General features: G+C 43.2%; 2 long non-coding RNA genes across 2 annotated transcripts in view; both read left to right on the top strand.

The window, feature by feature from the left end:
• Nucleotides 1–3,074: 3,074 nt before the first annotated feature.
• LOC135965008 (uncharacterized) lies at nucleotides 3,075–12,573 on the top strand. Its single transcript, XR_010577822.1, has 2 exons — nucleotides 3,075–4,775; nucleotides 10,185–12,573. It is a non-coding gene; the product is annotated as an uncharacterized lncRNA (long non-coding RNA).
• Nucleotides 12,574–14,725: 2,152 nt separating this feature from the next.
• LOC123575515 (uncharacterized) overlaps nucleotides 14,726–25,071 on the top strand; it is a 34,152-nt gene continuing 23,806 nt past the window's right edge. The window contains exons 1-4 of the long non-coding RNA XR_010577821.2: nucleotides 14,726–15,216; nucleotides 18,444–18,573; nucleotides 19,162–19,650; nucleotides 22,367–22,578. This is a non-coding gene — a long non-coding RNA (uncharacterized lncRNA). The remainder of the gene's footprint in view (nucleotides 15,217–18,443; nucleotides 18,574–19,161; nucleotides 19,651–22,366; nucleotides 22,579–25,071) is intronic.

The following is a 25,071-nucleotide window of genomic DNA, read 5'->3' as shown; positions in this document are numbered from 1 at the left end:
CAGGGCAGCCACATGACACCTGGGGCAGCCCGAGCCCCCAGACTGCTGTAGGCACAGCAAGAAGCCTCTGTTATTTATACAAGTGTGCTGGACATCGATTTCCACTTTCCCTGGGTGCTGTAATGGCAAAGGCATTGGTTGTGTGATATGCCTTTGAGGAACTAGGAAGGTTCTGCTCAGACCCCACGCTGAACACCACCCAATATCTCCTCTCTTGGTCTGTTGATAGTTGCCTAAAAAAAAAACCCTTCATTTTTAAAGAGCTTCATTTTTAAAGATTAAAAAAAATTTTTGTTTTAAATTGTGAACATGTGATTATAATTGAGTAGCTCAGATTATTTTCAAAATGACAAATTAGTAGGTGCCTATTTTAAAAAGTAGAGAGATGAAGACTTTGGAGGGGCATTGGGCACTGGCAAGTGGCTACAGACAGGTTTTTATTTCTCTGGGCCTCAGTTTCCCCATCTGTTAAACGAGGGGGTTGACTAGACTGTGGATAGGGCCCCTTTCAGTTTGTTCAAACCGTAATACCAAAACTAAATTCTGTCTAGGTGAGGAAAACAAATTTACCAATTTTACCTTGCCCTTGGCTTAAAAGCAAAAATAGCCTCAGACGCCTCCCAGACTGGCTTGGGAAGGGGTTTAGACCTGTACATGGATCCTCAACAAAGCCTGGTTTGAAGGGCTCGAAGTTCACTTCCCAAAAATATGATTTCTACTGGCATTTTTTTAAAAAGTATTTTTTAGTAGAGACGGCATCTCACTCTGTTGCCCAGGCTGGTCTTGAACTCCTGGTCTTAGGCCATCCTCTCACCTCAGCCTCCCTCCCAAAGTGCTGGGATTACAGACGTGAGCCACCACACCAGGCTCAATGGCTTTTTTCTTTTTTCCTTTTTTTTTTTTTTTTTTTTTTGAGATGGAGTTTCGCTCTTGTCGCCCAGGCTAGAGTGCAATGGTGCAATCGCGGCTCACTGCAACCTCCGCCTCTTGGGTTCAAGCGATTCTCCTGCCTCTGCCTCCTGAGTAAATGGGATTACAGACACCTGGCTTAATTAATTTTTTGTATTTTTAGTAGGGATGGGCTTTCATGGTGCTTGCCAGGCTGGTCTTGAATGCCTGACCTCGTGATCTGCCCACCTCGGCATCCCAAAGTGCTGGGATTATGGGAGTGAGCCGCCGCACCAGGCCTCATTGGCATTTTTTAATGCCTAAACTTATAATTTTCATCCTAACAATGTTCTCCTGCGTCACCTATACCGTTGTATTGGCTTCCCTGATTCGGATTTTTCTTTCCTCCAAACCATGACAAAATTTACCCTTCCATCACCATGTCACTGTTGCCACCTACAGGGGTTCTTGCAAAAGAAGGGGTTAAGTGCCTGGAACTCAAGACCTGCTGTGATGTGGCTCCCAGCACAGTCCCTTCAGGCAGCCAGGACCTCTCCTGTCCCACCTCAACTCCATCTCTGCCTCTGTTTCTTCAGCAGCCACAGTCCTTACAACTAGACCCACAGCCCCATGCTACTTGGGAGCTAAAACTGACTTTCTAGGTTGATTATAATCACACCTTCCTTTCATTCTTACAATCTAATTTTCTTTTCTCTTAAAAATTATTTATTTATTTTAATGACATATAATGGTTACACGTATTTTTGGGGTACAGGTGATCTTTTGATACCTTTATACAATGTGTCATGATCCACTCAGGGTAATTGAGTTATCAGTCACCTCGAACATGTATGTTTTTGTGTACCTGTTGGGATCATTACAAATTTTCTCTCCTAGCTACTCTGGAATACACAATAAGTTATTGTTAGCTATAATTTCCCTACTGGCAACCTGGTGTTTATACATTCTTTCAGACTCACTTCAAACCCTCTCTCTTTTGTAATAGCTTCATGACTCTCCCCACTGCCCCCCTTTAACTTCTAGAATTTTTTTTTTTTTTTTTTATCCCTAGTAGAGACAGGGTTTCACTGTGTTAGCCAGGATGGTCTCGATCTCCTGACCTCATGATCCACCCGCCTTGGCCTCCCAAAGTGCTGGGATTACAGGAGTGAGCCACTGCACCCGGCCTAGAAATTTTCTTAATCTTATATTCCATACTACAAAAACTAACAATGGATTGCATTCCTCCTTGTGTTTGCTTTCCTGGGTGTCTATTTCACCTAAAGATTCTTAGGAGATCCGGGTCAGCGCCGATTGCATCTTCTGCTTTGTTTTGCGATTAGGATAGCTCCTGACGTTGTGCTGGGAATGCCAGATTTTTCAAACAGACTCTATTTGATGAATAATAATATTTCTGTGTCCTGTTTTTTCCATAACGTCCTTTGCTTTCCTCCCAGAGACATAACCTAAAATGAGAGGAAACAAGCTCAGGTGGTGGCCAGTTCCAAGATGTGAAACTGTAAGGAATCAAAGGCAGGAGGCAACACTGCCTGTGGTCTAGTATTAGCATTCAGTGCAAACAGGGGCAGAACACCTTCTTTTGTACTTCAGTGCAGTGACCATCCACATCAAGGCAGGAGACCGAGGACGTCTCGCCCATGGCCTGGAGAGCAATGTAACCCAAACTCAAGAATGAGAATGAACTGGGACAGGGACAGGGCCAGCTTCATGGTGTATGATGGGTGCAGTGTGTGCAGGAGGGACTCACACTTGGTTTAACACTCTGCTGTTCTGTTGCCATCTTGAAATTCTTAATAGTTTAATAGTTTTTTGTGGGTTTTTTTTTGTTTTTTTTGTTTTTTTTCAGACAGGGTCTTACTCTCTTGCCCAGGCTGGAGTGCAATGTTGTCATAGCTCACTGCAGCCTTGAATACCTGAACTCGAGGGATCCTCCCACCTAGGCCCCTAGAGTATCTGGTGTCCGCCACCATGCCCGGCTAATATTTTTTAAGTTTTATCTAGAGACGGGGTCTCACTATGTTACCCAGGATGGTCTCCAACTCTGAGACTCAAACTATCTTTTCATCTCAGCCACCCAAAGCACTGGGATTATAGGGGTGAGCCAAGACTCCTGGCCTTAATAGTTTTCTTTTTTCTTTTCTTTTCTTTTTTTTTCTTTTTTTTTTTTTTTTTTTTTTTTTTTTTTTTTTTGATGTAGAGTCTTGCTCTGTCTCCCAGGCTGGCATGCAGTGGTATGATCTTAGACCACTGCAGCCTCTGCCTCCTTGGTTCAAACCATTCTCCTGCCTCAGCCTCCTGAGTAGCTGGGATTACAGGCACCCACCATCACACCTGGCTAATTTTTGTATCTTTAGTAGAGACGGTGTTTCACCATGTTGGGCAGGCTGGGCTCGAACTCCTAACCTCAAGTGATCCACCCACCTCAGCCTCCAAAAGTGCTGGGATTACAGGCGTGAGCTACCACAGCTGGCCATGGCCTTAAGAGTTTTGTTTAACATGATGTCTGCATTTTCATTTTGTACCAGACCCTGAAAATTATGTACCTGGTCCTGACTCAGACATATTCACAACACACAATGGCCCACGTGAGAACTCCAGGAACATCTTGGCAGAGGCATTGGACCTAAAGAGCCACCACTGGACGTGACAGAAGAGAAGAGTCCCACGTAGTGGCCTGGAAATCTGCATTTGTGAGTGCACATCAGGCACCACCTCAAACCCCAGGAACCATGGGGGCAGAGTTGAGAGTCGGCTTCCTGCAATTCTGCAGACGGGTGGTGAACAGAAGAAAAACTCTTTCCGTTATTGTTACTATAAACCCATATTGTAATCCCTTGGTAATGGCCACCTGAGGAAAAAATAGGCTTCAGTTAAAAAGAAAAAAGAAACTGACTTGAGAGAGAAAAACCATAGCATTCAGAAATGAAATAACTTTGAAAACATTTACTCTCTCAGATATCCAAGGGGGGCTGTTAGAGACAAGGCTTATGCCAGACTTACAATCTCCCATATATATTCTAAAAATTTTTCGGTATTCTTTTGGAAAAGAAAAGCAAAAGAATTCAAGTATTCACCCAGGAAATACTACAACTAGGCTATTGTGTTTGGGCTCATATACACACAGAAACACAGAGAAATCAGCACGAACTCCTTTTGCAAACCAGTTAATGTGGCTGTGCCAAAGAACCAGCATATCTGAGAGTGTGGCACATACTTGGGTCTCCGTGAGTATTTGCTACATGAGTGGATCTGGCGTTCTGATCAGCAAACTCCCAGAGCCCAGGAACATTCCTGAAACCTGGTAAGTACACAGGAGTAGGAACACTCACAGTAGAGGGAAAAACAAAAAGATAAACAAGCCGAGAACCTGCCATTATTCATCAAAACTAGAAAGAGATAAGGAAATACGGAGGCAAGAAATGCACGTCATTATTATAGCACTGCTAAGACGACTACTGCTGATGGCCAAAGCCCATGGAAGATTCCCCATGAACGCTTGTAAAAATCACTGCACATGTGTTAACTGCTTTGATATTTTCATATGAAGTGGAAAATATGATCTGTAATTCACAGAATGAGAAAGCGGAGGCACAGAGGGATCGAGTCACTTGCCCCAGATCACAGGGCTGGTAACTGAAGTTAAGGAGTCCAGTTCTAGGTTGAAATTCGACGTGACTTTTCAGGCCTGACCACAGGTGATTACAAAGGCTTTATCCAGCAAGCCTCATAGGGAACAGGGCCTGCCCTCCCCGCAGCAGGCTTCATGTCCAGCCAGGGCATGGCAAGCTCTTCAGGGAGCTGGGACCCTGATGGTCAGCCAGGCTCTCACACAGCTGCGTTCCTAGCCCGGGAATCTTCATTCCTAGGTACGTACCTGAGGCTTTCAGCTGAGGTCTTCCTTGGGGGCCTCTGCAGAGTCTCCTTATCAGGAGGAGTGGGTGGCAGGCTGGGGACTGAAGACCCTTTGCCCCACTCTGACTCAGTGCTCAGGACTCTTCCACTCCTATCCCCTGCCCTCCTCGTCTCCACAGCCCCAGGGTCTATTAAACTGCCAGAGCCTTTTGTTCGGGGACTCCCTCAATAGTGAGATGACCCCATGTCTGTGCAGATCCACCAGCGCACCATCCCACAGTGGGGACGAACAGAACGGTGGGAGGTGACACCTTCCCGGGTCAGCCCCCTGCTCATGCCATCACAGTGAGTGAGCCAGTCCCACGGAGGGAGGAACAGAAAGTTAGGAGGCAATGCCTTCCCGGATCGTGCCATCACAGTGGGTAAGCCAATCCCGTAGGAGGGAGGAAGAGAACAGTGCGAGGTGGCGCCTTCCTGGGTCAGCCCCCTGCTCATGCCATCACAGTGAGTGAGCCAGTCCCACGGAGGGAGGAACAGAAAGTTAGGAGGCAATGCCTTCCCGGATTGTGCCAGTGGGTGAGCCAATCCTGTAGGAGGGAGGAACAGAACAGTGCGAGGTGGCACCTTCCTGGGTCAGCCCCCCTGCTCGTGCCATTACGGTGGGTGACCCAACCCCACAAGAGGGAGAACAGAAAGTTAGGAGGTGACACCTTCCCGGGTCAGCCTCCTGCTCATGCTGTGACAGTGAGTGAGCCAATCCCATGGAGGGAGGAACAGAATGGTGGGAGGTGACGCCTTCCTGGATCAGCCCCCTGCTCGTGCCATGACAATGAGTGAGCCAATCCCATGAAGGGGGGAACAAAATGATGGGAAGTGACACCTTCCCGGGTCACCCTCCTGCTAGTGCCATCACAGTGAGTGAGCCAATCCCGTAGGAGAGAGGAACAGAATGATGGGAGGTGATGCCTTCCTGGGTCAGCCCCTGCTTGTGCCATCAGAGTGGGTGACCTAATCCCACAGGAGGGAAAACAGAAAGTTGGGAGGTGACACCTTCCCTGGTCAGCCTCCTTCTCATGCCATGATGGCGAGTGACCCAACCCCGTGGAGGGAGGAAAAGAATGATGGGAGGTGACGCCTTCCTGGGTCAACCCCCTGCTCTGCTCGTGCCATCACAGTGGATGGCCCAAGGCTCACCTCTTTCATTCTGGTTTGCATGCAGTGAGCTCCAGCATGGGCAGCTCAGCTCTCTCTCCCGCTCAGCTGAACTCCTGACAGAGGTCCGCTTCAGTTTGTTGTTGTTGCTGTTGTCCACCTCTAATGAATGTCACATGAGATGAAACAAGGGTGCTGTAAATGGCCCGAAGGAGGAACCTATTGAGCTGGCTCAGTCTTTCCTGAAGAAGCCCCATCACTGGGCTGGGGTGCTGGCGCTTGTCTTAAGGTGTCCTGCAAGCTGTGGGAAGAATAGGCTCAGGAGCTCCCGGACCAGACGCATCGTCACCGCGCAGGTGATACCTAATTTGTTAAAGAGATACCTGTCATTGGCAGGCGATGCTGGCTTCCTTCAGCCTCTGTGCATAACTGAGATAGAATTTAGCAAGAATATCATTTCCTCATTTTTGTAACTTAAGTGCCTTTCCCCTGCATGTCAACATCACCAGGGAAGCCTACTGGGCACCAACCTATGAACAGGGGCTTGGCATAGGTGAACACGGCAAAAAGATACTAGTAAAGCTGAAATTTCTTTTCAAATGAATCAACTTTCTGCCGGGCGCGGTGGCTCACGCCTGTAATCCCAGCACTTTGGGAGGCCGAGGCGGGTGGATCACGAGGTCAGGAGATCGAGACCATCCTGGCTAACACGGTGAAATCCTGTCTCTACTAAAAATTCAAATGAATCAATTTTCTGCCCTTTGACCAAAGAGAAACAACCGGCAGGACGATCTAACAAATGAATAGAGTTTCTCTTTACAATTCTACTCTAAGGGATTATTTTTATTAATTTAAGTCCTTTTCCTCGTTAGTTTTAATTATACATGTAAGGCATATTCATTTTAGAAAAATGTAAAACATAAGTAATAATAATAACAATAGTAAATTACTTAACACACCACTGCCCAGACAAATTCACCATTGACATTTAACTGTATGGATGTACATGATTTTTCATTGAATGTGTCATGAACTTCTCTCTATTACCTATACATATTTATATATGAAAATAATCTGCTCAATGAATTGTAAATAAGAGACATACATTTGAAATTTAAGCATGCGGCTAAGTCTAGAGCACACAGCTATAAGTTAAAGAAAACTTACTTCACAGCAGTGATTCCCATTTTTGAGAGGAAGGACCTATGCCTGAAAATGCAGATCGTTCATGCCTGGGGCCACTAGTCCACAGAAGAGGGTCCTGTCCCTGTTGCCTGTTCCACATTGACCATTCTGGTATGGCTGAAAGAGGCTTATCCCATTAACTGAGGGCAGAATTCAAGACTGAGTTATCTACATTCTTGCTAACAAAAGTGTTTTGTATTAACTGAAAAAAATTAAGCAAAGCTTAATTTCTCTAAATGAAGTTCAACGTGTATTTAAAGACATGATCTTCAGCTGGGCACAGTGGCTCATGCCTGTAATCCCAGCACTTTAGGAGGCCAAGGCGAGTGGATCACCTGAGGTCAGGAGTTCAAGACCAGCCTGGCCAATATGGTGAAACCTCGTCTCTACTAAAAATACAAAAATTAGCTGGGTGTGGTGGCGGGTGCCTGCAGTCCCAACTACTCGGAAAGCTGAGGCAGGAGAATCGCTTGAACCTGGATGGTGGAGGTTACAGTGAGCTGAGACTGCACTACTGTACTCCAGCCTGGGCAACACAGCAAGACTCCATCACAAAAAATATATTAAAGACACAGTCTTCAGAGATAATCCTGGTGGCAACAAAAAGCAATCTGCCACTTCTCCCCGTGTAAGAATGGCGGATACGGGATCCACTCGCCTGACATTGAAAGAAAAATAACGCCTACCACGTATGGAACCATTTTGGGGGCAGACCTTATGCCTCATGCTAGACGCTTTAATATCTCTTACATCATGTAATCATCAATTCTGGGGAAGAGGCATTATTAACACAATATTATAGATAAGATGATTATGGCAGAACTAAGATAAGTAATAGCTTAGGCAATGTCACACAGCCTCAGGGACAGAGACAGAACTTACTCTGGTGCAGTCTGGCTCCAAGGTCAGTGTCTTTCCATAAACTTAACCTGGGCATCCCATTGCTGTAACAGACTCACCCTGGGAGGAACTGAGTGATTATTTACAAAGTAGAGTTGGTGGCAGCTCTTCACTTAACAGTAGCGCGTGGGTATCCTCTGCTCTGCCAGTCTAAAAGTGCTAGAAAGTAGACTGATTCTTGGCCAGGTGTGGCGGCTCATGCCTGTAATCCCTGCACTTTGGGAAGCCAAGGCGGGTGGGTCACCTGAGGTCAGGAGTGAGACCAGCCTGGTCAACATGGTGAAACCCCGTCTCTACTAAAAATACAAAAATTAGCCGGGCATGGTGGCAATCACCTGTAACAGCAGCTACTCAGGAGGCTGAGGCAGCAGAATTGCTTGAACGCAGGTGGCAGAGGTTGCAGTGAGCCGAGATCACACTACTGCACTCCAGCCTGGGCAACAAAGCGAGATTCTGTCTCAAAAAAAAAAAAAAAAGAAAAAGAAAAAGAAAATAGACTGATTCAGAGTTCAAGCCACTGACCATCCTTGGAGAAAGAGACTTTCTCAGGAACCCCAATAATTAAACAGATTAACATCCACTCAAAAGACCCTGAGAAATAAAGAGTTCAAATGCTTTTTAAAAAATTTACCTTATTTCAAGGAATATTATAATTAGAAGAGATCATCTCTATCAAGAGATTTAAATATTTTCATATCCTAGAAATTTAACCATATGAATTAATAGAAAAAAAGTTAAAATATAAACACCTCCATGAGAGGATTATTTATAATTACAAAAGCAACAATAAGGTACTGTAAACTTTTAACAATGAATAAATACACTCATATGGTGGAATGCAGACAAATGTCAACAAAACTTGATTGGAATATAGAAAATATTTATAACACGATATGAAAAACCCAAGACTGTATTTATAGCCTGAGCTTAAAATGTAAAACAATATGTGTAACAACAGACTGGGAGAGAATCCACCCACAGTCAAGCAGGTGTCCTCTCAGGGCAGTGCAATTACAGGTACAGTTTTCCCCCTTACACTCCTATGCACATGTTCTTTTTTGCTTTATTGAGCATATGTTACATTTAAGAAAAGAAAAAAAAACATAAAATTTCAATTTGGAACCACAAGCTAGTCATTTTTACCAGTTTCCCTCAAATTGTTATAGGTGTGTGCTCACCTGGGAACTAGTTGAAAATTCAGATTCTGATTAATTTTGCAGCAAATTCTGAGATTCTAGATTTATGTTGATGCTGTGGGTCGGGGACCACAGCTGGAGGGTGGTTTCATGTACAACACACAAGTAAGAATCATTGCAGATCCCCTTAAGTTAGAGATTTGGAGACCAGAAGCTTCCCTTGTAAGTTCTTTCCTTATAACCCGAATCTGGAAGTGTCATTGAATAGCTCCCTGCGCCTCTCGTGTTGTGATGCCAGCCTGTTCCTTTCCTAGCTGAGCTCTGTTCTGCATGAATTTCAAAATCTGCAGCCCAGCTCCTGAGGTTTTCTTCTCCTGAGTAACCTTCCTTTGCCCCTGTTTTGAAATTAAATTCCTTTTGTTCTGCTCATGTTGGCGCAAAAATCTTCTCAAGTCAGTTTAAGAAAACCATCACTAAAACAATTTTCTTGAGGAGTGTAATTATAAAGCTAGTAATTAGACTCCACTAAATGAATAGTGTAGTGGTTAGATTACATTTAGACAAGCACCACATACCCCATTCTGTTTTAATCCCTCCCTTAATTGCAATCCTGTTTGTTTGCATAAAAGGGCTTTAAATGGTAATGATAAGACTATCATATATACTCTTGTAAGATTACGCCACTTATAAATCGAGGGAGATTTGGTATACACTGTGTTACCCATGATCTTATCCATGGTGGCAGATGTGGGGGAGGGTGGAGGAACTTCTCCAGCATTGTGTCAATGTGGTAAAGGAATGCTAGAATTCAACCTGTGGAAGTGATGTGAGAAATCTTACATCTTACACTGTGGAAGTGATGTGAGGGTCTTTCTTGGCACATCTACCAGATGGCACCATGGCACCATAAAGGGCCTATCTGAAGCTCTGCCCAGCTTGCCACATCATCTCCCCAGCAGAATCATGCCCTTGACTCTCTGTGTTGATTGTTTTAGTGCTTAGATTTGTGGTGCATTTAGTAACCTGTTTATCTTCTCTATTTGCTCCAAGGCACCTGCAGCTTTCTCAAAGCACGACCAGTGCTCTACTCCTCCCATTCGAGACAGCCACATCTTTTTGTGCAGTGCCAGCCCCGTCTCTGAGACCAGTAGTGAAAGTGGAGGCTGCAGTAAACGGATTTGGCCATATTGGGCATCCGGTCACCATGGCTGCTTTTAACTCCGACCAAGTGAATATTGTCCACTCTCAATGACCCCTTCATCGACCTCAACTACATGATACACATATTCCAGTATGAGTCCACACATGGCAAGTTCCACAGCTACATCAGCCTTGAGAATGGAAGCTTATCATCAATGGAAATCACATCATCACCTCTCAGGAGTGCAATCCCACCAAAATCAAATGGGCTGATGCTGATGTTGATTATGTCATTGAATCCACCGACATCTTCACCACCTTGGAGAAGGCTGGGGCTCACCAAGATGGGGGAGCCAAAAGGGTCATCATCTCTACCTGATCTGCTGATGCTTCCATGTTTGTAATGGACACAAACCATGAAAGGTAAGCAAATAACCTCATGGTGATCAGGAATGCTTCCTGCACAACCAACTGCTTAGTCCCCCAGATCAAGGTCATCCATGACAACCTCAGCATCATAGAGGGACTCGTGACCACAGTTCATGCCATCACTGCCACCCAGAAAACTGTGGTTGACCCCTGTGGGAAACTGTGGCATGAAGGCTATAGGGTTCTCCAGAACATAATCCCTGCCTCTAATGGCACTCCCAAGGCTGTGGGCAAGGTAATCTCTGAGCAAGAATCTCACTGGCATGGCCTTCTGTGTTCCTACTGCCAACATGTCGGTCACAGAACTAATCTGTCTGGGGAAACCTGCTAAATATGAGGACTTCAAGAAGGTGGTGAAGCAGGCATCAGAGGGCCCTCAAGGGCACCATGGGCTACACTGAGCACCAGGCTGCCTCCTCTGAGGTGAACAGTGACACACACTCTCCCACCTTCTATGCTGAACAGACATTGTCCTCAATGACCACTTTGTCAAGCTCATGTTTTGGTATGACAATGAATTTGGCTACAGTAACAGGGAGCCTTATGGTCCACATGGCCTTCAAGGAAGAAGAGACCCCAGACCACCAGCTCCAGCGAGACAACAAGAGGAAAAGAGACCCTCAGCTGCCGTGGAATCCCTGCTCCCACTCAGTCCCCACCACACTGAGAATCCCCCCTCAACACAGTTTCCACTCTAGAACCCCTGAAGAACAAGGGGACTAGGGAGCCTCACCCTCTCACTTACCATCAATAAAGTCCCCCGTACTCAGCCCAAAAAAAGCCCCCCAAAAGCTCCTGTGGCAGGAACGGAGCTCCCCCAGCACGAGCATCTCTTCAGGAGTCTGCACGTGCAGTTGACCCACAGTGAAATATGCAACGACTCACATCCTGCAAAGCTTCACTCTGTATCCAGGAACCACTCAATTCACCCAAATTTCCCCTGAAGATGATATATGCCTTTGACCTGTCTCATATCATCCAAAGGACAAAAAGTTCCTAATAACTAATAGTCATTGGGTGTTCAACACTGTGACATGTTTAGATGCCTTATACCATTCCATTTGTCCTATAAGCCCTGTTTCATAGGTGAAAACAGGCTCAGAAAAGGTATGTAATTCATTCAAGTTCAACCAGCGAAGGAAGCAGAGCAGAGATTGCAACTCATGCTTTTCTAACTCCAGGGTCCAAATTGTTAGCCACTATGCTCAACCAGTGAAGCACATTCTCAGGTTGCCAGCCCATTTTTATTTTATGGTGCCTAAGCCCTCAGCTCTCCTTCCACATGCCTCCCTCCAACTTAGGAAAGTCTTCAGCTTCTCTGATTGGTGAAGCGTTGAATGCCTCCTGCAAAATTTAGATGGCCTATGATTTCGTTGAGAAAGACCATGCCTCGCAAGAGCTGTGAGGCCTGACTGAGGCCACAAAGCCAGAGAATCTGCAGTTGTGTTTTCTTGTCTAACAGTGCTGAGCTTCATAGCTTCCCACAGGGTGGTGGGGAAAATATTATGCTAAGAGCATCTCTGAGTTCTCCAGGAGCCTCTTCCTGCCTCTTTAATCTGAGATTTGCATTTCCTTATCTAGGAAATGAAAATAATTATATCTATGCCTCTAAGATTTCAGGGGCGTGTATGTGTGTGTGTGCACAAAATGAGATAAGGTGTGTAAAGCATTTTGTAAATGGAAAATGTTATTGCATGTAAATTATTATAATATGACTTAACTCGATTTAGAATACGCATTGCTTAATAAAGTGAGTTTATCTCTGGAGTAGTTTAGATGTCATATGTCATGTCAAGGAAAAATTGTATTATATTACATAGAAGTGTTCTTTATGTTTATATATTTACCTTATTAAAATATAAAAATACAAGTAGGGTGTTTCCTTAAATGTTGTAAGCCTTCTTTTATATTTTATTCTTTATCCTGGTTTCAGTTTGTATGCTTTGGGTTCCCTCTTCGGTAACAGAATTACTCTGTTCTCGGCTGATTGATTCTAGGCATTTGCTGAATGCAGCCAAACTATGACATATTTGCATCTTTAAGGCTTGAAACGTTTTTTCAGTTTTTAAAATGAGTTTATTTTGGGGAAATGTATGACTTCTTGAACTAATGGCAAATTAAGTTAATAAAATTCATACCTGCTGTGGGCAATGATGATTATATATCAAAGGAAACATAAATCAAAGGCTAAATTCCACACTCTGTAATTGATCACATTTCCCATTCATTTCCATGGAAATACTTTCTGTTTGGGATTATAATGTTGAGGCATAGAGCAATGATTCTCCCTTTTAAGTTGCTTCTCTCTCTGGCCTTCTCCTACTGCTGACACTGTCTCTTTCTTCCTACCTGGTCACACAACCGTCAGAGTTTGCTCACCACAAACGTTCACTACTTAGACGACAGTTACAATACTGCAGTATTCCTTGCCCTTAGGAAGGATGTTTGTTTGTAATTGTGTTTGCTGATGATTTGTTAACAACAATCACATTTTAAAAACAAACTTGAAAAAAAGCTGGTGCAGAATGAGACACAAAGCTGTTTCCCACAAGGCATGTTTCCTACAAGGCCCTTCTGGCTCTATTTGGCCAGATTCTGGCTCTAATACCCCGATTCTGGCTCTATTTAGCCAATGACATAACCTCCCAGTCCAGTGACCCCTCACTTGCATTACGAATTATCATTCTGAAAGTAAGGCCAATTCAAGAGAATTTAAAAATGATGTGATCTCTGACAATACTTTTGAAACTAGGTAGATTTGACTTAGTATGCATTTTTATGGAGACCATAAATCCAAGTCCACCTGAGGCTGGGTCAACCAATTAGAAATCGTGAGATGAGTTAAGAAATATTTATTCTACTAGATGTATATCTAAACTGTGTATTTCTTTTGAACCCAGATTAGTGTCTTGTGTAGTTTCTATTAAAAACTTGTGCTGAGACAGGTGGATTGCACAGACAATCTTAGCTTTAATCCAGAGCCCTAGAAGTTTCTTAGAATCTGAAATGAGTGATAGTAGCTTTCGTGCTATTATTTACATCATATATCATATTAGGATTTACTTAGCCAACACTTTCATAAAGTACGACTTTGATGGATAGCAAAGTGCACAAAATAATTAAGCACACAAAAAGCAGTCCACTTAGAGGAAAAATTGCAAAGAGTAAGTACAGTCAGAGATGCTAGGCAAACTATCAAATATAGACAGATATTTGGCTAATTCACATCAGGGGTTAAGAATATTTAGAAGAAACATTTCAGGCAAATATACAGTGAACAGAAGATCAGAAGAGAGCATGACGAGTTTAGAAGACATATAATCAAAAGTCACCAAAATTCAAATCAAATCAATATGATTCAATTTAACACAGCATTCACTGTGCAAATACTTTGTGCCAATGCACTGTAGCAGGGGCTCTGATATTTAATATATTACCCTTGACCTCAAAGAATGTAGACCTAGAAAGGAAAGTTAGAAAAAGGCATAAGGGTCCAGCTTCAAGTACCCTAGAACTTAAAGTATAATAATAAAAAAAAAAAGTTAAGCACAATTAAAAAAAGGAAAAAAAGAAAAAGGTATAAGGGAATTTAAAAAACAACTTACAGTAAGATAATAGAAGAAAGTAATTGATTATTGGCCAGGCGCACTGGCTCATGCCTGTAATCCCAGGACTTTGGGAGGCCCAGGTGGGAGGATTGCTTGATTCCAGAAGTTTGAGAACAGCCTTGGCAACATGGTGAAACCCCGTCTTTACCAAAAATACCAAAAAAATGCCAGGCATGGTCGTACGCACCTGTAATCCCAGCTACTCAGAAAGCTGAAGAGGGAGGACTGCTTGATTCCAGAATGTTGAGGCTGCAGTGAGTCAATATCATACCACTGCACTACAACCTGGGAGACAGAGCAAGATCTTGTCTCAACGAAAAAAGGAAGGAGGGAAGGAAGGAAGGAAGGAAGGAAGGAAGGAAGGAAGGAAGGAGGGAAGGAGGGAAGGAAGGAGGGAAGGAAATGAAAGAAAGAAAGAAAGAAAGAAAGAAAGAAAGAAAGAAAGAAAGAAAGAAAGAAAGAAAGAAAGAAAGAAAGAAAGAAAGAGAAGGAAAGAAAGAAAGAAAGAAAGAAAGAGGAAGGAAGGAAAGAAAGAAAAGGGGAGGAGAGGAGAAGAGAAGAGAAAAGAAAAGAAAAGAAAAAAAAGAAAATTGATTATTAAATTAGATGCCTGGGTTTGAATTCCACCAAGTCACTTATTTCTTTGTCTGTTTCCTCAATGACATATGAGGACAATAAGACCATGTAGACCATAGACCATTTAGAAATACTGGGTGTAAAAGTACTTTTTAATGTTTCTTCTCTCCCTAGGAATAAACTCATGGGCAGGAACTGAGGCCCTCAGGGATTTAACAACTGTACAAATAAACATGAAACGGGCAGCAGAGTTCAACTCCCAATGCTGCAGTGGGTGAGGAAAAAAGAACCCCTTAAGAAGACAGAGTTCCATGTTTCTGTGACAGGTGGTGAGTGGGAGAATCCTGGTGGCATGGGATGGGACGAGAGGACATATGGGAACTTTGGGTGGAGTGCAGAGTACATCAAAGGAATGAGGGAAAGATTGGAAAGGAAATCAGTCCTTACTTAGGTCATGTGGAACCTTTGTTTTCAAGTAGGGCAGGGATATTCAGAGTTGTATTTAAAAAAAAAAAAAAAAGTCTGGAAATAATGTGTAAGTGGGCTGAGAGGCTGGTGATAAGAAAACAGAAAGAGTATCAGGAAGCCTTTGTCTACAGGGAAACAACATGTCCTCTAGTATCTAAGGTGAAAATGGTAGCGGGAATTACCAGGAAGGAAAGATGTGGAGAACAAGTCTGTTTTGCTTGGATTTTGTGGGAGCCCACCCTTGTGATAATGATCATGGTGGCTCGTATTTGTACCACGGTAGGTAGAGACTGTCTTCTGAATAGCCTTGGTGGCTAGGGTGAGTCTATCCTGAGTAGAGGTTTGAGTCATCAGAGCTCTTCATAAAGATGAATCTGGCAGCAGTGAGGTCGTGGATTATGAAGAAACTGAACTCAGAAGAAGTAGGAGGGGCTGGGAATAGCTCAGATGGTAGACATGATTTAGCAAAACTGAACTGAAATGTGTGAGTGGTGGGACAAAGACTTAAAACATGGTCGTGGCCCTTTTCTCCACACCATTTTTAGTTTTGCCCTGAGGCAGGACAACTTTAACCGAGCCTTAAGTCCATGTCACTCGTGCTGCCTGCTGCACTCTTTGTCCAGGTACGAGGTAACAGCCCAAACTGTTGTGTTGGCAGCGGTCGTTGAAAAGATGAATGTGTTCCTGGTTTATAGAACATAGTCATTTATCGAATGTGGAAATCAGAATGGTGAATAGTCAAAGATGACACCAGCTTTTACAGCTTGGATGATTGAAAGAACGTTAGTTCCATTACATAAAATCAAGAAGAGCAGTGGGATTTCAGGTTTGGACAGATTGAGGTGGAGGTGATGACAGATGGACACCTAGGTAGGGAAATTCAACAGAAAGCTGGAAATGTTGGACGTTTAGGGAAGGAGCAGAGCTGAGTATAAAGACTTAGAAGACATACCATTAAAACTGTAGTCAAAGCCAGACGAGCGATTACTTTCCTGAATTAATAAAGCAGTTCCCGTGATGGCGGATGAAGCAACAGTATTCATCACGTCATCCTGGTTCCCACAGTCACAGCAGGTACAGCTCTCGGAGTGGAAAGAACTTTGCCTGGTTTCTTCGTATTCAGATGTAAATGGAGAAGAGACCATGATGTAGTTGATTTAATCAGCTTAGTCCGCCAAACCAGATAATTAAGCCCTGTCCACCACACTTCCAGTTCATCTGCTTTGTCCCTAAATTACTCAATTTGTATAGCGACATTGATTGAGTATCCAACTACTCCACTGTGTATGGGATACAATCATTATAAATCTTAAAGGAATTGTCCAAAGAGCTTAACCTGGTATGAGGTTCTAATAGCATGTAAAGTGAATCTAAGTTATCAGAGGTTTATTTTACTAAGAGTTTTCTGCACATCTCTAATTCTATTCTGCACATTACTGATCAATCATTTAAACGCTGAATATAGTTTTAAAAATTAGGGAGTTTAAAACCATCAAGAACTTTTTTCAATCATTTGCTAATATCAGAAGGAAGTTCCATGAGGCTAAATTGGAAATAATTAATTCTCACATGTAAAGATAGAAATATTTATCATATAAATGATTAAAAGCTAAGAATGATTAGAATCATAAAACTCTAATAAAAAACTACAGTGCAAAATTTCAATATTTTGAAATGAGTGCATAAATTGCTTGCTATGAGGACTGTTGCTTCTATCTGCAAAATTCATATACATTTTAAATGCGAGGGATGACATTTCTTGGTGGAAGGAGAAAAAAGCAGACAAGAAACCTGAGGTTATGTTTTCTGAGACCTTGGACAAGTCGTCTGCCCTGTTTGGGTGTCAATTTTCTTATAGATAGATAGAATAAATCCAGCTTTTCCCGTGCACTCCCAGGAGCACCTTCAGGGAATGGTGGTGTGTGGGGAGACTGAGCTTCACCCAGGGTGGTCCCATTTGCCTTTTTTACATTTCGCTTTAGAGTTTCTTTTTCATTTGAGCAAATGATTCTAAGCTTTAAAAGGTATGTTTGCAAACGCTTAGACCAGATGTTCTTCACCCATCCCAGAAGTTGGTAGAGTCTAAACTACTGTGTACTGGAAGTCTTATGGAATAGTCTTTTTAAAATAGCATTTGCTTTGTGGACAAAGAATAAATAATGATTAAATAAGCAGAAGGGAGTAGGGTAGAGAGAGGAGGCATGGCACATGACTGGCAACCCAGAGGCTTCCTGTTGGTGGTTTCGTTCTCCAGGCTTGCCAATTTCTACTCCTTCAATTCAGACCTCAACTCTTCTAAGGGCCCGCCCTGAGTCATTCTGCAAATATTGCAGTCTCTGTCCTCCAGCCTCAGTCACCTTCCCACACACACAAACGCACACCTACTTCTGATCCACCATACTGGGCTGCACTATTTAATTTTTCCATAGTATTTGACACCTTAAGGGAAAGAGCTCTGTCTCTTTTGTTCATTGCTGTATCCCAATTTCCTCGAGTTGTGTGGGATGCAAACACTTGTTGAAAGAATGGATTCTGGGTGACTGGGCCCAGTTTTTAAACCAAGGATACTTGGCCAGTTCCAAGCCACCATTGCAAAATCCTCTCCTCTCCCAGCCTCTCATTCTCCCCAAGTGCTCTTCTCTCTGAGTCCCTTTTTCTGAACCACGTGAGTGTTAGTTTGATGCCATCCAAATCTTATTGGGTGTTAATTTATGATGAAGATTACTCAGGGCTATCTGGCCGGTCCCAGGGTTTTAAACTTTCAAGGAGGACTTTTGGAGGATGAAAACAGCTTTTGGTGGCTTTGCAGTTGGGAAAATTAGTGCTTTGAGAAGAAGGCTGCATCCTTCCTACTTCGTACGGTGAACGTGGGCACGGAAGGCAGAGTCACAGAGCTTGGAGAATGCAATTCTAAAAAATTCATGCAAGGGGTGGGGCTTGGGGAGAGAAGGGAAATGTCACCAGTACTCCTACATACACTGCTGGAGGAAGGATATAAGTACCATTTACTTGGCACCTGTTACTGACTGGGAACTATACCAGTCACTCTAATAGGCTAGTGTTTTAACATGTAGGTTTTATTATCCAGGTATGGTGAGGCACGGGTCAGAAGATGACTGCCATTGGAAAGATGGTTTGTCACTCACAGTTCCCAGGAGGAGGGGCATGTCACACCATGGGAGCCCACAAGGGGAGTCAGGAGGTGAATGGAGTGAAGAGTAAGTATGGTCACAGCCTCTATTGTGGCTTCTGTGGAAGGAATGGGGGAACCAGGGTGAGCAGGCTTAGGATCTGCTAGTGTGAATAATTTCAGCAGGCTCTGGGGCATGGGGGTGGCCCCTAGTTGTTTTTTTTTTTTTTTTTTTTTTGAGACAGAGTCTTGCTCTGTTGCCCAGGCTGGACTGCAGTGGCCAGATCTCAGCTCACTGCAAGCTCCGCCTCCCGGGTTTACGCCATTCTCCTGCCTCAGCCTCCCGAGCAGCTGGGACTACAGGCGCCCACCACCTCGCCTGGCTAGTTTTTTGTATCTTTTAGTAGAGACGGGGTTTCACCGTGTTAGCCAGGATGGTCTCGATCTCCTGACCTCGTGATCCGCCCGTCTCGGCCTCCCAAAGTGCTGGGATTACAGGCTTGAGCCACCGCGCCCGGCCTGGCCCCTAGTTGTTACTTGGACCTGGGATGATTAGGGCAGGGGAGGTGGCCCTGAATGGGAGAGTTCCATAAGGAGATGGCTGGGGAAAGGGCTCTGGATCAGTTGGTTTGCATATAAAAGGTGCACTCACAGGGGAGTTATTTGCTCTTCCTAGGAATTGGCTAACTCCAAGAGGGGCAGGCCTGTCAGCGTTGGAAAGGCCTCAGATGTCAAGGCATCAGAAATACAGAAAATAGAGGCATAATCAATACACTTATTTTATTTAAAAACATGAAGATTTGAACTTGTCAAAAACATGAAGATTTGTCTGTGACAAAGAATTATTTGCATCCGTAAAGGAGAAGACAAATGTCGTCCTTGTTGTGGAATGGGCAGAGTGCAAGGGAAAAGAGGAAATATAGATCCACCCCCCACCTCTCATTCAGGCCATGGAACCACTGAATAGGAGAAAATGAACTTAACGCAGACTGGAAAAACGACACGATATGAACTGCCCCCGCTCTCCATACCACACAGTGTACTTGCATAAAGCCTCATGGCTCCACAAGAAAGCCGTTGTGAAGTGTTGTCAATTTGCCAAAAACACCTCCTCTGCCTGTATTTCAGCAAAGGGCAGACAGCTCTGTACTGTGTCTCCTAAAAGGTTTGGGGAAACTAAATCTAGAAACTTTTTCTCTTAACTTTTGTGAAACTCCTGGGCAATACTTAGGAGAATGTGGGTGACGGTGACAATAGCTTTTTCTTGTTTGGTCGTTTGGTTGGTTGGGTGTTTTTACCTTTTAGTTTAGGTTCAGGGGTACATGTGCAGGTTTGTTACATAGGTAAACTCATGTCACAAGAGTTTGTTGTACAGATTATTTCGTCACCCAGGTATTAAGCCCAGTACCCAATAGTTATCTTTTCTGTTTCTCTCCCTCCCCCCACCCTCCCTGCTCAAGCAGACCCTAGTGCTTGTTATTTCCCTCTTTGTGTTCAGGAGTTCTCATCATTTCACTCCCACTTATAAGTGAGAACATGCGGCATTTGACTTTCTGTTCTTCCATTCATTTGCTAAGGATAATGGCCTCCAGCTTCATCCATGTTCCTGCAAAAGCCGTGATCTTGTTCTGATGGTTTTAACTGTAAACACTGTTCATTTTCCTTTGGGTGACATTGGCTTCTTAAGATGACATAAACTTATTTTAACCTCAAAGGACCTTCTAAAATACACACGTTTTTACATTCCGACTGAAGGAAAGATGTCGGTGCCCTCGCCGGCTTCACCAAATTCCGGCTATGAAAATCTATCTTGTATTTGTGATGGATTCCAATGGGAATGGAACGTTTTAGACGAGTGGACAAACCCCCACCCATGTGGGTGACTCTTACTCCCGTGCTAGGTGCAGAACTGCCGGGATGGACGCACCCAAATCTGGTATTGAAAGTAGTTTCTGCTAACATTTGATTCTGATCTGAGCTTCTGGTAGGAAATACCTGCATAATAATGTGTAGTGTGTACCTATTTTGAGGTGAAGGAAAAGAGCGAGGTGTAGTTTCTGTAGTTTGCAACACTCAGAAGCGGTAATTGGGCTGGCATCAGAGGGCACCTGTGCTGGGGCCTCCTGTACCACGGCCAGATGCACTCCCCAGAACCCCACAGAGCACGCATGAGCAAGGTTGGACTTAGAGCATGGAAATCAATCAGAGTCACCATTTTCGTCTTTTTTTTTTTTTTTTTTTTAAGACGGCAATTCGTGGCAACTTTTGTTGGGTATTTAACACAAGAGCTGCCTGTGAGAAACTGCCTTTGGAAGTTTTAAAGTTTTAAAATGTCAACTTTCCAGCAAATTTTCTTTATTTAAAAATTTTTTTCTAAATATAAGAGGAATACGATAATGAGAAAAAAATCATTTGGAAGAAAATTACACTACATTAAAACATTTAGAAAAGCTTAAAGCAATATTTCTCATTCAGAGAAAATCCCTGTAATGTGATATTAATATTATTTTCTTTTTTTTTTTTTTTTTTTTTTTGAGACGGAGTCTCACTCAGTCCCCCAGGCTGGAGTGCAGTGGCCGGATCTCAGCTCACTGCAAGCTCCGCCTCCCGGGTTCATGCCATTCTCCTGCCTCAGCCTCCCGAGTAGCTGGGATTACAGGCACCCGCCACCACGCCTGGCTAATTTTTTGCATTTTTTAGTAGAGACGGGGTTTCACCGTGTTAGCCAGGATGGTCTCAATCTCCTGACCTCATGATCCGCCCGCCTCGGCCTCCCAAAGTGCTAGGATTACAGGCGTGAGCCACTGCACCCGGCTGTGATATTATTTTCTTCAGCATTTTTCCTATTGCTTTCTTTTCTCTTCTTTGCTCTCTTTGGATCATAGTACATCTATCATTTTGAACTGTACTTTTCAACATTTAATTTTAGATCAAAAATATTTTCCTATGCGATAGAAAAAATCATGACAGCATCATTTTAAATGGCCTTAAATAATACTCTGTCATATGGTGTGCTCTAATTTATTTAACCATACTCTTATGTTATATTCTTTCTAATTTCTTATTAATTTAAAATAATGATGCCATGAATATTTTTGTACCTAAATATTCCTGTGCACTTATAACATGGGATAAAATATTTTTAAAGATTTTCTTGTCCTTCAAGTTATCCAATGTCCCTCCCCTTTTTTTTTGCCAACATCAAAAAAAGAAGATTTCATCACAGGGGAAGATCAAAACGAGAGAGAGAGAGAGCAAGAAAGAGAGAGGAGAGAGCACGCCAAAGTTTTACTTTTTGAGTTTTAAAACTCATAACAGAGACGTAATCCTGAAAACCTATGTTTTTGGTTGACAGGAGCAGACTTTTTTTAAAAAACAGAAAAGTTTTTGTTTTTGTTTTGCATTCAAAGAGTTAAAGCTTTAAGGAATTGAGGCATAGACTTCATGCTATAAAGAGAAGATTGGAAGCAAGGGTTCTTAACCTCGTGTTTGTAAACAGAACAAAATTTCAATGTAATTTGTTTCCCGTTATATTCCTATGTATATGATTTTATGCGTCTAAAACATTTTTCTGAAAAGAAACTCACAGGACTCATCAGGCCACCAAAGGGGCCCGTGACACAAACACGGTTAACTGTCCCAGGTTGGTGACGGGCAGATGGCATCCCCTTCAAAACTAGCAAGAGGTCACTGGGGCTGCAGGAGGCATCAGTCCAGCATATAGGCAGGTACCAGTAATGGGTCTTTGAGGGAGAAACTTCCTCCATGCGTGTGTGTGTGTGTGTGTGTGTTTGAAACTTAGTATAGACACTACCCCATCCCAACCTTAGTTTTACTTTGGGAGCCCCCCAAAATAAAGAAATGTGTATTTTACATGGCAGCATGGAGTCCTGGCACGTCAGAGGGTTGTGACTGCATCTGAATCTCCCCCTGCCTCAAGGAGACACAGGGTGGCTGAGAGAGACTGAGCCGGCAGTTGCAGAGGACAGCTCCACGTGGGGCAGCAGGAGGCCAGAGCACAAGGCGTGAGGGACTGTTCGTCTGAGGCCTAGGAGAGGATGCTGTTCCAGCTCAGCTGATGCCACCACGAAGGGTAAGGACTCAACTGGACAAGGCATGTCCGCCCAAGTCATCAGGGAGGATGCTGACTATCACACAATACTGGAAAGATGGACATGGAGGCTATGCCTGGGCATGTCCAAGCCCCCATCCTCTCCCTTTCTTTCTCCAGCTCTGAAATGTGTCACCAGGGGGGCAAGAGAGACTCTGAGATCCGTGAGTGTAAATCCCAAATCACTGAAAAGCAGAAATGACAGGTTTTCACTGAAATTGACTGGATCTTATTTTTTAATTCCAGGAGGTATGAGAACTTGAAATCTACATTTAGTCATAGAAAAATAGAAGTTCTTGTTTTGTACCCTTCAATTTCATGATCCGTGAAAACATCACATACTCAGTAAGTTTCTTTAGATGTTAAATTTCTGAATCTAATAACAAAAATTTTATTAAGGCTCTTTATACATACATTTAATGATCATAATTTAATTATTTCCCAATTTGATTTTTAAAAGCACAGTTAATTGGTATCCAATTTTACCATAATTTGGAGCCATTTGTATTCTTCTGTGAAATGTGTATTCAAGACCATCGTTCATTTTACTTTATGGGTTCTTTTATTGAAACCCATCCTAATAGAGAGACCCAAAGAGTTCATGCACTCTGTTCCTAAGCAAGAAAATTCATGAAGGTAGAATGTGAGGGTCTCCAGAGGAACATGGTGCTGGCTGTTCTAATGGTTTTTGAAAAGACAATGCAAAAAGGAAATCCCATCAAATTCTTGATAGCGCAAAAAGCTTTGCTTTTGGCATAGTCAGGGCTCTGACAGAGAGTACTTAGGCTTTTAAATTAAGTGTCTATCCGCTTTTAACATTTGGGGAGATTTCTATATTAAATATATGAACAATGACCTTAGCAAAGAATTCCAATTTTATTGCTAGTGCTGGACATAGAAAGCAAAGAGGTTGTCCTTCAGGGAAGTGACTGGGCGGGTGTCATGTGGTTCTCCTGCCACTGGTCCAAATCATCTCCCAACCTATCAATCATTTTACATTCTTCCAAAATGTTAGATGCCTAAAGAGTAAAGTCCAAATGCTACAAGCCTACTTCAGACCTCTGCACAACGCAGCCCTGTCTGAATATTCTAGCCTCCCTTCCTTCTGCAACTCACATACACACTTAGGATGCATTTGATGCCTCACCGTAAGATAGTTTTATGTTTCTTTACTGTTGCTTCTACCGTCCTTTAACCTGCCATACTCTTATCTCAAGTATCTGTCCATTCATTAATATGTACATTTAACCAATATTTATTGAATATTTGTTGTGCATCAGGCAGGCATTAGGATAGGTGTTAGGGTTACCCCAACAAACTCGTTATGGTTCTAGTCCCTAACAGAATTCCACTTACCACCCATGCACCCAAAGACTTAGCTCAAGAACCTCCGCTCCCCTACACGACCCATGAAGCCTTCCTCTGTTCTCTGCTCTTATTCCTCAAGATTTCCTTGGCTACTTTTGGCTCATTGCATTTTCATATAAATCTTGTAATCACCTGGGTCAATTTTCAAATACACACACATGCAATCTCCTGGGATTGCATGAGGCTGGGGATACATGTAGGAAGAGCTGACACGTTTACAATGTGAGTCTTCTCATTGATAAATGTCCTAGATCTACTTATTTACTCTATCTACTTATTTAGATCTCCCTTTGAGATCCCTGTCAGAGATGCCTTGTGGTTTTAGAATACAAATCTCATATATCTCTTTAAAATTTCTTTTGAAGTATTTAATGTTCCTCGATGCTGTTGCAAATCGTGTAATTGCAAGATTTTATTTTCTCTGTGTTGCAGGTCTACAGATATAGAGTTGATTTTTTTATACTGACCTTATATGCAGAGACTGTGTAAATAGACATTACATTTAAGTTGTTTGCAGATTCTTTTGGATTTTTCTTCATATACAGTCAGTTCATCTGTGTCTAGTAATTTTTTTCTTCCTTTCCAATGATTCTGTCCTTTATATGTTAATTTGCATTACTGCCCTGGCCTGGACTTCCAGGACGATGTAGGCTAGAAGTGGTAAACAGTAAGCACCCTTATTTCTTTCCACCACTCGAGGGAAAGCTTTCACTATTTTACCTTTAATTTGCAGTTTCACTAAGCCTCCTCTGGGCTGATCCTCTTCCTGCAACATGAGCTTCCAGGGCTTTGACTGAGGGTGGTGCATCCCAGGAACACTGCCTCTCCTGGGAGAGGCATCGTCACACTGCAGAAAACTCAACTCCACGTTTCGGAGGTAGTCAGCTTAGCTTTCCTATGTCCTTCCCTGTGCAGCTTCAGAATTCAGCAACTGTCTTGAGGGGGAAGCTGGTCCTGCGTAGAAGGCCCTATTGTGTTAGATAACCTGGCTACCTTCCGTGAGCTCTGCTGAAACCTCTGCATCCTGCGCCCCGAGAAGGGGTTCTGGTAGAGTTTAGATGCTGAACTTCTCGTTCTCACCCAGAACCCACAGTGCCCCAGGATAAA

The sequence above is a fragment of the Macaca fascicularis genome, chromosome 9, assembly GCF_037993035.2.
Source record: "Macaca fascicularis isolate 582-1 chromosome 9, T2T-MFA8v1.1".
NCBI lineage: Eukaryota > Metazoa > Chordata > Mammalia > Primates > Cercopithecidae > Macaca > Macaca fascicularis.
The sequence above is the reverse complement of the archived record's forward strand: the minus strand, read 5'-3'. Positions and strand labels throughout refer to the sequence as shown.